At 60.2% G+C, this 4,425-nt stretch overlaps 1 non-coding gene across 1 annotated transcript; it reads right to left on the bottom strand.

Annotated features, from left to right (window-relative positions):
- Positions 1-2,450: 2,450 nt before the first annotated feature.
- On the bottom strand, positions 2,451-2,524 carry TRNAW-CCA (transfer RNA tryptophan (anticodon CCA)). Its single transcript has one exon. It is a non-coding gene; the product is annotated as a tRNA-Trp (tRNA).
- Between the last annotated feature and the right edge of the window lie 1,901 nt (positions 2,525-4,425).

Below are 4,425 nucleotides of genomic sequence, written 5' to 3'. Positions count from 1 at the left end.
GCCCTGGCTATTCAGCTGCCTGCTCTGACTTACACAGTGCTGGTGACGGTGATGATGGTGATGGTGATGGTGGTGCTGGTGATGACGGTGATGGTTGTGGTGGTGGTAGTGATGGTGGTGGTGGTGGTGGTGGTGGTGATGGTGACGGTGGTGGTAGCGGTGATGGTGATGATGGTGATGGTGATGACGGTGATGGTGGTGCTGGTGCTGGTGGTGGTGGTGATGGTGGTGATGGTGGTGGTGGTGGTAGTGATGGTGGTGGTGGTGGTGGTGGTGGTGGTGATGGTGGTGGTGGTGGTGGTGGTGGTGGTGATGGTGACGGTGGTGGTGGTGGTGATGGTGATGATGGTGATGGTGATGACGGTGATGGTGGTGATGGTGGTGGTTATGGTGGTGGTGGTGGTGGTGGTGGTGGTGATGACGGTGATGGTGATGGTGATGACGGTGGTGGTGATGGTGATGATGGTGATGGTGATGGTGATGATGGTGATGGTGATGACGGTGATGGTGGTGGTGGTGGTGGTGGTGATGGTGATGACGGTGGTGGTGATGGTGATGATTGTGATGGTGGTGGTGATGATGGTGATGGTGATGACGGTGGTGGTGATGGTGGTGGTGGTGATGGTGGTGGTGGTGGTGATGGTGGTGGTGGTGATGGTGGTGGTGATGGTGGTGATGGTGGTGGTGGTGATGGTGCTGGTGGTGCTGCTGGTGGTGGTGGTGATGGTGATCGTAATGGTGATGGTAAGGACAGTGGTGATTCTGATGATGTTGAAGAGAAGGGGTCTGCCTGCTGTGGATGATTCATGAAGCCAAAGTCAGGAATCTGTGTGCCTCTTTCCTCGAAGATTCTGGAGCCAGTGGCCGGCTTATTTAATGTCTCTGTCCTTCTGCCTGTGGCTAGTCCACCATCCCCTGCTCATCTGGAGCTCTGGGAGGGTGGGGACTGGCTCCCTTCTCAGTGCTCTCCCCATGTCCTGTTCTCCCAGGCAGCCGCCTCAGGCTGTGCTGTCTCTCTCAGCACTCGGGTGGCATGGCCTGGGCATCCTTATTTCTTCGTCCATCTTGGCCCCTACCTCGAGGAGCTGCCTTTCTCGGCCAATGTGTCATGAGTAGATGCCTGAATGAGTCCAGATGTGGAGATACAATAAGACAAGGGAGCAGCTCCTTAGACCCCAAGAGCCCCCATCACTCCACGGCCCTCTTCCCTATCCTGCCCGTTGCCATGTCCGGGGCCAGGCCGCCACCTGCTCCTGCCCCTCTTTGCCCTCGTCCTAGAGCCTGGCTCCACAGGGCCCGCAGGGCTCACTGCTGGTCTCCCCACCCCCACTCACACACGATCACACACACCACACGCGACCCAGCATGCAGGCCCAGATCACGCTGCCATGAAGAGCAGAGCCAGCCCGGGGTCTGTTCTCCTGAAACCAGGATGTACTCACCCTGCTGCGCCCTGTGTGGCCTTGAATGCCGCCCCCAAGCCCCCACAGGGTCCGGCCACTCTCCTTACGGGTGTCCCCCAGCCGGACTTGTACGTTCCCAGGGAGGGAGCTGTGGCTGCCAAGGATTCTTTCTGAGAATTAGCGAACTTGAGTGCCCCTGGGAGCTGCTGGGGTCAGTGCCACAGGGAGAGAGAAAGGGGGGCCCATTCTCCCTGAGCAGGTTGGGGTTGGTCCCTAACCTCTTAAGAGGGGCTTAGATGTAGACTCTGCCACCTTGGGAACCAGCCAGCTGAGACGTTTGCAGAGGGTCCAGGAGGAGCTCCACTCTGAGCCTGCCACCTTTGATGCTCAAGGAGCCCCATGTCCCCTCATGTCCCCCTGTTCCCTTCAGGGAATGCTGCGCTGGCCCAGAGCCTCCAGGGCTGCTGGGTTGTCAGCATTTTACACCTTCATGGTGAGGAGTTAATAGATGCATTTTTTTTTTTTTTTTCGGTACTCGGGCCTCTCACTCTTGGGGCCCCTCCCGTTGCGGAGCACAGGCTCGGGACGCGCAGGCTCAGCGGCCACGGCTCACGGGCCCAGCCGCTCCGCGGCACGTGGGATCCTCCCGGACCGGGGCACGAACCCGCGTCCCCTGCATCGGCAGGCGGACTCTCAACCACTGCGCCACCAGGGAAGCCCAACAGATGCATTTTTCTCCTTTGAAACTTATATAACTTTTTTTTTTTTTTTTTTTGGTATGCGGGCCTCTCACTGTTGTGGCCTCTCCCGTTGCGGAGCACAGGCTCCGGACGCGCAGGCCTAGCGGCCATGGCTCACGGGCTTAGGTGCTCCGCGGCATGTGGGATCTTCCCGGACCAGGGCACGAACCCGTGTCTCCTGCATCGGCAGGCGGATTCTCAACCACTGCGCCACCAGGGAAGCCCAAAACTTATATAACTTTTTAAAAAATATATATATTTATTTATTTGGCTGTGCCGGGTCTTAGCTGCGGCACGCGGGATCTAGTTCCCTGACCAGGGATTGAACCCTGGGCCCCCTGCATCTGGAGCGCAGAGTCTTAGCCACTGGACCACCAGGGAAGTCCCTATATAACGTTTCAGGTGTGCTGATAAGTATGGGGGGGCAACAATTACGGGGGAGCCTCGGCCCAGGACCCAGCTTCGGCAGAGCTTAGCGTCTGGCCTGAGATCTTTCTGCTCTTAAGGGGAGAAGACGTCGCCCACGTGGACAGGTTCTCTGCGGCTTTCCCAGCACTCGTGGCCCCTCCTCTGCCCGTGTGTGAGCCAATCACGCCTCTGCCTCGTTCTTTACATCTCCGCGCGGTGCGCGCTGATCCAAACAATGAGCTGATGCGGTCTGTGGGCCCCCGCGACGCGGGTGAGCGGGGTCCCAAGCTAACTCCTTTCAGCAATTAACTCCACTCTGTGGGGTGAATGTACGTGAAGGCTGTAGCCCTGTGCTTCCTCATCGTCCTGGCCTCGAGGCACTGCATCCCGGATGGGGCCACAGCCCTTTACCGCGTCCTCTATCGCGTTCCCGGAACTTCCGGTTCCCCAGGTGCGGCTATGCGGACGAGCTTCCAGCAGCGCCTGGCTGCTGTCTCCGCATCAAGCTGGGTGGAGCAACCTGCAGGTGACCCCTCGGGTGCATGGGGTGGCCTTTCTGTGGCATGTGCGTCCAGGAGCAGAAGCGCTGGGTCAAAGGGCACGTGAAGCCTGAGCTGTCCAGTGTGGATGCGCCGTGGGCCACACCCACCCTCGGGGAGCCGGCTGCCACCTCACCTGTCCTTGTAGCGGGTCCTGCCTAGGGGCACGCGTGAAATCTCACGGGGTTTCCATTCGTCATTCCCTGTCCCTCGGGTGCGCCCATCGGCATTGGAGGCTGAGCGGGAAGGGACAAGAGACGGGCAGGCTGGGGCAGGTCATCGGTGAGGACGTGGAGAGGCCTCAGGCCCACTGCCCGGAGGCCCTGGGAGTGGTAGACAGGCCCAGGCCAGCGCAGGCCAGGCCCTGGTCCAGGCGGAAGCCCGATTCAGGCTCCTGCTCTGAGTACCAGTGGGCGTGGTGGCTGTGGCCCCTGAGAGAGACCCCAGGGCCTGGGGGCTTGTCTCCACCCCCACTGCCTCAGCCTTAAGCACACAGCCTTCCTGACTTCAGAGCCCCGTCTTCCAACACAGCTCATTTCTGAATCCCTGGAGCCCCTCCTTCCTGGCCAGCCAGACACTTTTTGGACCAGTGAATGAGCAAATGAGACCCATGAATGCATGCATGAATGAATGAAAGAACAGACTAGCTGAGAAGACTTCACTTGGGAGGAAAGATGTCCACTGACTTAGGGATGTTAGATCACCTCCAGTCAACTGCTTAAGGTAATGGGTTCCAACAGGTCTTTGGGTGAGTGGGGGTCTGAGGTCCCCCTGGGTAAGCCCTCCAGCCTCATCAGAGCCGGGCCTGGCCAGGGGACACAGGGCTGGGGGCTCTGGCTTCCCGTCCTCTCAGGCACCCTTGCCTCCAGCAGGCCAGGTGCCACCCCTCACCTGTCAACTCCTGGGCCTGTGGAACGTACAGCCAGGCCCAGCAGCTTGGCGGGCAGGGGCGAGAGAGCAGAGTGGCAGGCCCCAGGCCAGGGTCAGGATGGCAATGCAGTCGGGTGTCGGTGGTCTCCAGGGAGGTGACAATGGCCTCTGAGTGGTCTGAGAGGAGCCACCCAGAATGAGGTCCACCTTGCTGACCAAGCCCTGCAAAGGGGAGGAGGGGCCAGAAATATGCCCGTGGAGACCAGGAAGGGGCAACTACTACCGGCCTGGGGGCCTCTACCCGCTCACCTGCCCACAGGCCCTCCTGCGTACCTGGCCGGGCCCTGGAGAGAGGAAGGTGAGTGACACCGGAGCCCTAGGGCTGGCTCTTCGGGGCCAGTGCCTGGGGCCAGGAGCCGCCTATGGGATTCCTTGGCAGCGTCCCGCGGCCTCTCCAGGAAAGGG

The sequence above is a fragment of the Kogia breviceps genome, chromosome 17 (genome assembly GCF_026419965.1).
Source record: "Kogia breviceps isolate mKogBre1 chromosome 17, mKogBre1 haplotype 1, whole genome shotgun sequence".
Lineage (NCBI taxonomy): Eukaryota > Metazoa > Chordata > Mammalia > Artiodactyla > Physeteridae > Kogia > Kogia breviceps.
This window is presented reverse-complemented; position numbering and strand designations above follow the sequence as displayed.